This window comes from Lolium rigidum, chromosome 1 (assembly GCF_022539505.1).
Source record: "Lolium rigidum isolate FL_2022 chromosome 1, APGP_CSIRO_Lrig_0.1, whole genome shotgun sequence".
In the NCBI taxonomy this organism is placed as follows: Eukaryota; Viridiplantae; Streptophyta; class Magnoliopsida; order Poales; family Poaceae; genus Lolium; species Lolium rigidum.
The window spans coordinates 261819752-261830848 of NC_061508.1; positions in this window are offsets into that span (position 1 = coordinate 261819752).

An 11097-nucleotide genomic window follows, 5' to 3' on the forward strand; every position below is an offset into this window, starting at 1 on the left:
AATAACCAATGCACCTCAATTATGAAACATATTCACATTAGGGGCTACTTATTCCCTGATAAGAAGAAGCCAACCATTTGAATTCATTCAACACTGATTTAAAATTCAAACCAGAAATACAACAGTATAAAATAGCAAAAGAAATATCAAACAGAAAAAGAAAATAGATAAAAGAGAGGAGAAAGAGAGCTTACCTTACCACGCAGCAGCCCAGCAGAAGCCCACCAACACGGCCCAAGCAGCAGCCCAACGCCAGCCCACGTACCCCTTCGGCAACAAAATAAAAGGAGGAGCTCATCCTCATCCCTTCGTCTCACATGGACGACACATGACGGCGTGCCCATCTTCCCCTCGTCGCTGGAGGTCTCTCCTTCCTCGACGACGTGACGGGGCGCATTTTGGCGTCGTATAAAAGCCCCACGATGGACAGCAGCTTCGGATTCTTCCCCCTCTGTTCGATTCCTCTCCACACCGAAACCCCACTTCCGCCGGCGATTGGAGCAACCCCAGGCCAAGCTGAAGGCACCACCGTGACCGCCGTCCTCGACAAGCTACTCCCACGGGAGGAATCGAGTTGAGGTGCCCGAGATCGACGCCGACGACCTCATCTTCTCCGGCGTCGGCATCAACCAATTCCGGCGAACCTGGCCATCTCCGGCCAAGCCGTCAAGCCCGGTGTGCTCCTGGTGAGCTCCTGTACCTCACAGCATCCCTAGCTCGCTCAATCATGCGCTGTAGTGGCGTCACACCCTTCACCTGCGAGCACCGCCGCTCGGTCTCGCCGTCGATGCTTGCTCCGGCGACCATTTAGGAGCGGAGCTAGTATCATTGTGTTCACCGCGGCGAGCTGAACCTAGTGGTGTGTTTATCTCGTCCGCGGGAGCCCTGGAGCGGCGGCGCCGTTGCCGTCTGATCGCCGGCAGTGAACCCCCGAGCCACTCCTTCGATTTTGACTTGGTCCACACTTGCGTGGCAGCCAACGTGGATCCCTGGCCCACCAGTCAGTCACTGGGTATAGGCTAGTCCGGGTACATTTAGTTAAATTGTTTGTTTTAATTTAAATTCCTAATTACTGAAACTTTGCAGATTTATAGAAAATTCGTTATAACTCAGAAAAATATAAATAAGATATCAAAATTCTTATAAAGATAAGCTCTATCCAATAAAAATATAAAATGAAAATTTTATTTTCAATAAAAATTCAATTATTTAATACTGGTTATTTAAGTCTTTAATATTAATTCTAAATTCAAAACAAATTCAATAATTAGTAAAACTTTTCAAATTAAATAAAAACCATTAAGTAAATAAAGAAAACATTAAAAACTAATTTTCTTTATTTGTTATTTTGTTAAATCTTTATTAGTGAAATTTAAACCCTAATTAATAATTACCCTAATTAGTAAATTATTTAAAAATAAATAAAAACCAGTAAGTAAATAAAGAAAACTTAAATATTAATTTTCTTTATTTGTTATTATATTAAATCCTTATTAAGAGGATTTAAACCCTAATTGTCCTAATTATTAATTGTTCTAAAATAGAAAAAAATGCCAAATCCAATATTATTTTTGTTTCAAAATTATTAATAACTTTAATTTTGCAAACAAGTTATTAATTCAAGAATTTTAGGGTAATTAGAAAACCCTGGTTCCATCAGGGAGAAAACTAGGAACTCATCATTTCATGTGTAATTCCAAACCATAAATTCATTTAGAAACCTAGCTCTATTATTACATGTGAATTCTAATTTGCTTCTAAACCTAAACCCTAGGTTAGGGCATTTGATCAAGAGACCTTGTTTTCATACCTAGATCCATAATTAGCCACCAAGTGCATATCTAGGTCCACATAAAATATAGGAGCCTATCACTAAGACTTTAGAAGTCCATGTGTTCATCTTCATCAGAACTAAATAATCAAGTAGGGTTAACCAGGTGTAAACCCTAGATCCTATTACCAAAACAATCATTCTTAATTATCCATGCTTAGCATCACACCATTGTGATGAACCCTAATAGCAACCATACCTACTATTTTGCATTACCTAACCATATTCCACTAAACCCTACTAGTGTTGGATATTTATCAAACATCCTATCTAGGAGCCAATTATTCCTTACTTAATAAAACCAACGATGAAACCTAGACCACCTCAACCCTAACTGATATACTTCTTATTACTTAAGAAGTATGTTCTTCAAAAGATATTCTCTTGAAGTAAATAAAGAATCATCATCAACCCTGCTTATAAGGACCTATAAACCCTAGCTAGCTATCACCAACAAGATGAACCAATCTTGATAACAACCTTGTATGAATAATTGCTTAGAATACCAGGCTTAACTCCAAGTTACAAGCCCTTTGTGTAGATAAATCCAACATTGTTGTAATCCATCTACTACTTACTCCCGAAACCAATAAGAACCATAGAAAACCATAGAACTCCACAACCCTACTTATCATACTTGTTCTTTATTAAAGAACATGTTCTTCAAAAGTTATTCTTTTGAAATATATAATAAATAATCATCAACCATGCACTATAGGACTTAAAATTGACAACTGCTATTTACTTATTATACAACCACTATTCCTTGATGTGTATGATTGTTACTATGCATTTCCCCACTTGTTTATGATTCTAAAACAACACAACCCTGAATAAGAACCTTGTTTGTGAATCACTCTAAAAAGTGCAACACACCCTGAACTAATCCTTACCACTCACTATTCCTAAATCATCGGGGTTAGGTCACGCTTAGAGCGATTGCATCTCATACTTATGCATTATTGCATCCTTTCCAATCTTTTAAACATCGTCCTTACCGGACGATGATGCTATTTCAGAATTTGGAGTTATTGCGCACCGAAGACCTTGTCTGCATAATCTTGCAGTCAAGAAAGGCAAGTTCATCACTTGCTCATGTCATTTGAGTATTTTTACCAAATTACTTGCAAAGTACTATGTTTATCACTATCGCATGAAAAGCAAAACCACTATTTTCATAACTATGAATATGACTATGTGGTGGGCAATGGAACCATGGATTGTGTTGATATGGTGGAGGTTCCATTGCACGGGTTTATATCCATCTAGGATTAAACAACAAATGTCGTCCAGTGATTCTTGTGCCGTAATACCCGTGTTAACCATAAGATCCGGAGTGGGACGGAGTAGTCAAAATTGTTTCCACCTCTCGTTCATCAACGGATGCTCATTACTGGGTGCACATGATCTTGCAAGACATGATGCAGGGGTGGGAACCCGTAGAAGTCCCAACGGTAATGAGGTCTATGATGGGTTGCAACTGCCGGCGTAGGAATGTATGGTAGAGCCCTGCATTGACGTCCTGGTCGGGGTCCACCCTGAAATATATGGGAATAATGGGACCGGCGTGGACCCAGGGTCGGAGATTGCAACAAATGGTGGGTGTTCGAGGTAGCGGAGGAACATGATTGGCTAGACCTTATACCGGGCCTCACACCAAAGGAAGTGTGGACGAGAACATGACTCGGTTGGCACCAAGGTTAAGATCTCTTATGGGTAAAGGAACACACCTCTGCAGAGTGTAAAGAACCGTGACCTGTCACTCCCTGTTCCGGGATATGGAACTGCGAACGCGGCCAAAAAGGAGCTCCATGAAGTTCTAGTAAACCGGTGAAGGCTGACGGACATAGTTCTTCTGAATGAAAGCAACCTTTTGAAGAAATGGTTATGAAAACCTGCATTGGTATTAGACTTTCTGGTCTAATGTTGTAGCTAGTGCATTAAACACCTCTTTCCTATAATGAACTTGTTGAGTACGCTCGTACTCATCCCACTCTTAAATCCCTGCTTAGATATGGAGGCATCGAAGGAGGATCTACAGTGCAACTCGAAGGCCGAGGAGTCAATAACTTCTTGAAGGGACAGGACCCTGTCAGAGGAGTCAAACACTACATCCAACAAGGAGAAAACCTAGATTAGCAATAGAAGGGAACTAGCTTCCTAAACTTAGCTCCTATTTAGCTAGAATCTATTCATAGCCTCTATAGCTAGTCAAATACTCTTCAAATAGAATTCGTGATAGGACTAGACTACGAGTCGTTCTTCGGAGTTTATTTGCGGTTTTACCTCATTGTAAAGTAGGAGGCTGTGATGATCTTATGTAACGGAGTCAATGTTGTAATTCTATAGACATGCCTTGGACCCGCATATGTTTCGTTGTACCACTCGAGCGATATAATACCGGTGGAACGGTGTTTCATTGCTTGTTATATCGGACTTGCATACTACACCATGCGGTGGTATGACGGGTCACCACAGTTGGTATCAGAGCAAATGCTTTGACCCTAGGATTAAAACCCTTTAAAGGAGACCTATAGGATTGGTAGTGTCTATAGGAAGTTGTCTTAGGTGAACCAAATATTTTCATGACTTGAGATGGATATTCACTTGAGAATAAATCCTGACACACTTGAGTCAACATTTCTTACCTATCTTTCCTAAGTAAAGTTAGTTAGCGAATCCCAAATATGTAGCACACTATTGAAGTCTTAAAACAATAGATGAGTAGATCACAGTTGGTATACAATACATGGTAGTCCAAAGAGAGGATACAACCAAAAGGAAGATATCCTATTGGAAGATGTGTACCAACACATGTTATAGTTAAATAAGAACTACTCAGACCTACACTAGAAGTAATATCAAGTGATGGAGGTAATTAAGATATCCTAATAGAAGATGTAGACCAGATAAGTAATGAGTAAGTAAAATTATCTAGACGTGAGAAACAATTGATAGTAAGTGATAACTCTGAGTTATGTGAGGTAGTATAGACCATGATGAGTCAATCATGGGAGGTAAGGAAGAGAGATAGGAATAAAATATGCCTACTTACATGGAAGAGATAGAAATCATATATGATTCACCTGAGAATCGTTATGTGATGGACTTAAACATCATAAATACTTAGGAGGAGTACAATAATAAGTCAGGTCTTCAACAACAGAGCAAGAATTGTGTTCCAAAACCATGGGAACTGTATCAAGTACAGCAGAACCCTAGTTATATGGTAAGAACACATGGAAGTACAATAGTTATATTCCAATAGTTATGTGTTTAGAGTAACGATGTTGGAACCTAAAGATATCATGTGAGGTATTCCTCAACAACAAGGGAAGCTAAATTAGTACTTCCAAAGAAAATTAGGTTAACCTTAGCTATCCTAGACCACTTTGTTTCAAGTTTATCTCATTGCAAATGTGCAATCAAGGTAAAGGTTGAGACCAATAGTAGAATTCCATAAATTCGTGCTAAGTATCACGATATAAACCTATATTATGTGGTGTTATGTCAACACCCGAATTTTTAAGTCCGGATGCCCTATTACATCATACATCGCAATCCCAGGAAGATTGTTTTTGCGAGACATAATAGTAAGTAGTTCAGAGTCATCATTTATTACAACACATAGAGTCTTACAACAAGGGATCACATGATCCAATATTACACAAATAGATTGTTCAACATCACAAATAAGTAGCGGAAGCGTAGTAGTAGTGGACTATCTATTCCACGAGGCAACGCTTGACGTTAGAAGACGATCCTAGTTATCATAGACGTCCTGTTGTCCGTCATCCTGATACTGTTGCTCCTCTTCAAAGTCTGGCATTTGAATAACCAGGGCAAAGCCATGAGTACTTTAAAGTACTCGCAAACTAATACTAAGGTAAAACATATTAAGTGTAGTAAGGGGTGCTAAGCTCTAGGTTTATTTGCATAAAGCCAAGTTTTAATTTGATAAGCATTTAGTAAAACCTTATCATGTGCTAGACTAACTCAAGTGGGAACATTAGTGTCATTCCCACCACTCATTATGGTTCACCATAATATCACCTTTCAATTCACCATTCATTTCTAGGATCAAAACATTTTTAATGATAACGGAGATAGTATGGCCTTTCCAATCGTCCGTAACCGTGGACACGGCTATTCGAATAGGTTTAACACTGCGCAGAGGTTGTACTCTTGTGCCACAACTTTTGATTACATCCGTCGAGGATAACCCCGAATCATCGTAACACGTACGCGGATCATCAACCATAACCTTTCACTTATATATGCTAGTATGAGCACCTCTCCCCATGAGCTTGGCCTCCCGGTGAAAACCGCAGTCAACCCGGGAACTGCACAGGGCTTGGGCCGTACATTCACCTCATATTAACATCATTCCACACTTAACGGAGGCAGCCTCGGCGTAACCTCTATGATGTTTGTTTAGAGGGAACCCATACTAAAATACACAAGTTTCTAGTTAAGCCCTACCCATAATCAGGTATTGTGGGGGTACTTGTATAATTGGAAGGGTATCGCATTCAGACCGAATCATCAATTTTATCAAAAATCACCATCTTCTCTTGTTCACATCCACCTTCACTTTACTTTCTTTCAAAGTCGTTTCACTTCACCAATATTCCCATCTAGAGTAGTCAATTTTAATTGATTAGCACTAGCAACTATATGAGGAGTGCTATCTAGCTTTGAGTGGTGCTAATCTAAAACCAAGTATTGTTCTATTCTAGACCAAGTGAATCATAAATCAAAAAGTACTTTGAAATAAATAAGCAAAAGTAAAAGTAAGTAAAAACATGGGATAGGTAAAACATAAAAGTAAAGTGTGATGGTGCCTTTGCTCTTGTAGAGCTAAGCACTTGTGTTTAGCAAGGGTTAGCTTGCCTTGAGCTGAGTAGTTATCGAAGTTCTCTTCTTCTTCCGGAGAGTAGGCCTCCTCCTCTTGGTACTCCTCGTTACTAGCGTCTATATACGAATACGAGGTATAAATACTAAACCAAGCTCATATACTAACTAGAAGCACTTAAAAGGGTTCACACACTAATCCTATCATCAATCAAACATGGCATGGTGGATTGTTGGATGAATTCTTATTTAAGAGAAAAATAATTTCCTCTTATGATTATTACTATTTCTTAACTTTGGTATGTAGCTCCTTAGAGAAATCAATTTCTCCTTATTACCTCATATTAAGATTTAATCTCATCATATAATAATCAGGTATGAAATATAGGTTGACCCAAGTCAACATTTCATATCTATTATATGGGAGTACAAGTTAATTGAAGTGCTACACTTCACATAGTTTTAATACTAACATTTTAAATGAATTAAAATCTCTAAGTAATAAATATCAGGGGTTCATTAGCCTAAGTCATTCCCCCTGGTTATTAGTACTTAGGATCAAGATTTAAATGAGAGGTAGCTCTCATAATAGTGTTGAGTTTGAATTCCAATTTCAATTGCTCTAGAATTGACTACCTAGTACTTTTATTTGATCTCATCCATGATCATACAAATAACCTGTCTATATTATTGCATAATCAATTAGAGGACATCATTTGTGATTTATTAGAGTTGGAATCAATTCAAAATCTATTATGGTTGAATTTTAAATAAAGTTTGAATGTTCAAAAGTCTCTGTCTTGTTCTTTTTATCAGATTAAATCTACTCCGAAATTGGAGGTGGGACCAGTGGCATGAGCTAGATAATTTCATTGGCTTTCCAACGGTATAAAATTTGCTAGATTTGGTTTGGTAGATTTCAAACTATTCAAATTTGAAGTTGACATCAGTAAGCATTTGTATTTAAACGAATTAAACGAATTTTGAGTTAACTGGGCCGCCCGGGAAAACTAGGTGGGCTCAAAGATTTAAAAACGGCCCAAGGCCAGCCCAGCCACGGTCTAGTGCCGCGCGGGCTGCCTGACAGGGGGTCCCGCGTGTCAGTGGCCTTTAAACGCCGAAGCGGTACCGATCAATGGGAGACGTTGGATTAGAAGGGGATCGGAGGGCCGTGGTTCGTCGTCGTCTCCGACGAGAACCCGACGGTGCGGCGGCGGCAGCAGGGGGTGGGAGAGCCTACCAGGCCATTTGCAGGAGTCTGGCAGTGTGCGCGGAGAAGTGGAAGTAGATGAGGAAGAGCTTGGGGCAGTGGCGGCGCTCGGGGAGACTCCAATCGAAGCAGGGCTTCCGCGGGCTCCGGCGGACCTCAGCTCCCAATTGCTGCTGCTCCGGCGAGGTGGTGCTCAATTGAGGTGGGGAGAGTGTTCCGAGAAGGGAGGGAGCGAGATGGTGTGAAGGAGTTGTGGGCTGAGGAGCTCTATTTATAGCGGGCGATGGTGGCCGGGGGGTGCTGCGAGGGCGCGTCGACGGCGTGGCTTCTCCGTCGATCGAAAGGGCAAGGCGAGGACGGCATCTTGTAGGCGTCGTCCTGGCGATGCTCGAGAACTAGCTGGCGCGGCGAGAGGACGACTGGATAGCTCGGGCGCGTGTGATGATCATCACGGTACCCGCGGTACCTCGCCGGCGAGGACGACGGTGACAAGGCTTCTGCGCGTGCTTGAGCATGTCTAGCGGCTAGAGGGCGCAGAGGCGGTGCTCGACGCAGCGGTAGGCTTTGCAGGGGAGGCGTAGGTTGCTCGAGTGCGTGGTGTCCTGGCGCGTCCAGGGCGTGATCACCACGCCGGCTGGCACGCTCTGGCACGGTTTTGGACGCGGGCGTTCCGGCCAATGGGGTGCGTTGGCGATCGAGCGAGCGGTACTGGCGTGATCCTTGTGCTCCAGAGATGCTCGAAGACAAGAAGAAGAGTTGAGAGGGAGGCCAGAGAGAGGGATGCCCAAAGGTGGCCGGGGTACATGACATGGCATTGTTTTAGGGTTTCTCTTCATCCTCCTCTCACTTTAATCGATCAAGGCAAGTACTGGGATCATGCAGGGGCTATAGAAGTGTGTAATGATCACAGGTTTAAAGGGGTTTAGTGAAGAACCCAGAGGATAATAGGGTGTAACTCAATTTGGAAATGATGCCTGCCACCTATTCGACACAATGGCCGCAAGAGAATTTTATTTGAATTTTGAAATTCTTTTTGGTGAATCTCTTTTATATAATTAGAGTGAAGTATTGGTGGTGGTGGTACTCATTTTGGAATTGATTTGCAAAATGTCAAAAGTGACATGATCTTCACTTTATTTCAGCATCCCTACTTGTCACTTTTATTCTGGTCAACCTAGTCAACTCTAGCCATGGTGGTCAACATCAAAGTTACTCACCTTGACATGGTCTTGGATGACATGGCTTTGGTTGACCAAGTTTAGTTCAAGAAATGAGAAAACCAGAGGGGTAAAGTAGTGAAGAAAATATTTTTGTGACAAGTGACCATTATCATATGTATGTGAGAATTTCGAATTTCTTGTGTTTGATTCTTGATCCAATGATGCAATTGGGTTAGTTTATCATATTGAAGTATTTTAGAAGCAATGGAGCAAGCAATTATGGCCTTGGTTGAGGATTTGCAATTTTGCATATTGTGTATGTAAGTGAAAAATGGGTTTTTCCCATTTTCTCCAATTCCCCTCAAATTAGGGTTTGATGATATTGATTAGGGTTCACATAGCAATGGTTACACATACTAACACTCATCATGGCAATTGCACAAAAGAAATCACTCAAATGCAAGAAACTATATGTGGCACTATATGCATATAAAAAGTTTTTGTTTGTTGCAAATTTTGAGTAATGGAAACTCTCTCTTATTTTATTATTGTTGAACTTGGGATGTTACACTTTCTTTAGAGTTTCAAAAGCTTCCTTACAATCATCATCAAAAACAAAAGGTACATCTTTTTGAAGAAGATTAGTAACCCTTCCCCCTTACAAAAGATCTCGTCCCGAGATCTGAGAAAACTAGGTACTAAAGAGATCTGGGTACTCAGTCCTCATAAAGTCTTCTCTCTCCCAAGTGGCTTCCTCTTCGGTGTGGTTACTCCATTGGATCTTCAGAAACTTGATACTTCGGGTACGGGTGGTTCTGAAGGCTTCTTCCAGGATGCGAATAGGTACTTCGCGGTATGTTAGATCTGAGTTGATATCCACAGCTCGATGGTCGATGTTCTTGAAAACCTCGGTCTTCTCAGGTACCTCTAAACACTTCCGGAGTAGCGAGATGTGAAACACATTGTGCACCGCTGACATTTCTTCCGGTAACTCCAGCTGATAGGATACTTCTCCTCGGCGGCTCAGGACCTTGAAAGGTCCAACATATCGGGGTGCGAGCTTTCCTCTAAGCTGGAATCTCTGCATTCCTTTAAGGGGGGACACTTTGAGATACACGAAATCTCCGATCTCGAAGGTCATCTCTCGGAGTCTCTTGTCGGCGTAGCTCTTCTGTCTTGATTGGGCTGTCTTGAGGTACTCGCGGATCTTGTGAACCTTCTCTTCGGCTTCTCGGAGAATATCTGGTCCAAAGACTTGACTCTCTCCTACTTCCGACCAATTCAGAGGGGTACGGCACTTCCTTCCGTACAGTGCTTCAAAGGGGGCCATCTGCAAGCTGGCTTGATAGCTGTTGTTGTACGAGAATTCTGCGTACGGCAAGCAGTCTTCCCACTTAGATCCATACTCTAACACACATGCTCTCAACATATCTTCTAGTATTTGGTTGACTCGTTCAGTCTGTCCATCCGTCTCCGGGTGATAGGCGGTGCTGAAATTCGGACGAGTTCCGAGTCCTTCATGTACTTTCGCGCGAATCGGGAGGTGAATTGGGATCCTCTGTCGGATACTATCGACTTCGGGGTTCCGTGAAGGCTGACTATCCTTGAGATATATAACTCTGCGAGTCTCGGTCCTTGATAGGTGGTCTTGACGGGGATGAAGTGGGCGACTTTGGTTAGTCCTGTCGACCACTACCCAGATGGAATCATTTCCTTTACTAGACTTGGGCGGTCCGGTGATGAAGTCCATTCCTACGGAATCCCACTTCCACTCGGGAATGCGCAGGGGTTGCAACGAGTCTGCGGGGCGTTGATGTTCTGCCTTGACCCTTTGACAAATGTCACACTTGGCAATGTAGCTCCCTATTTCTCTCTTCATTCCATGCCACCAAAATTGTTCCTTCAAATCTTGGTACATCTTGGTACCTCCGGGGTGAATGGAGTAAAGGGTGTCATGAGCTTCTTTCAGAATGACTTGCTTCAACTCTGAATCTGACGGCACACAAAGGCGTCCGTTGTACCATAGCACTCCTTCTTCATCA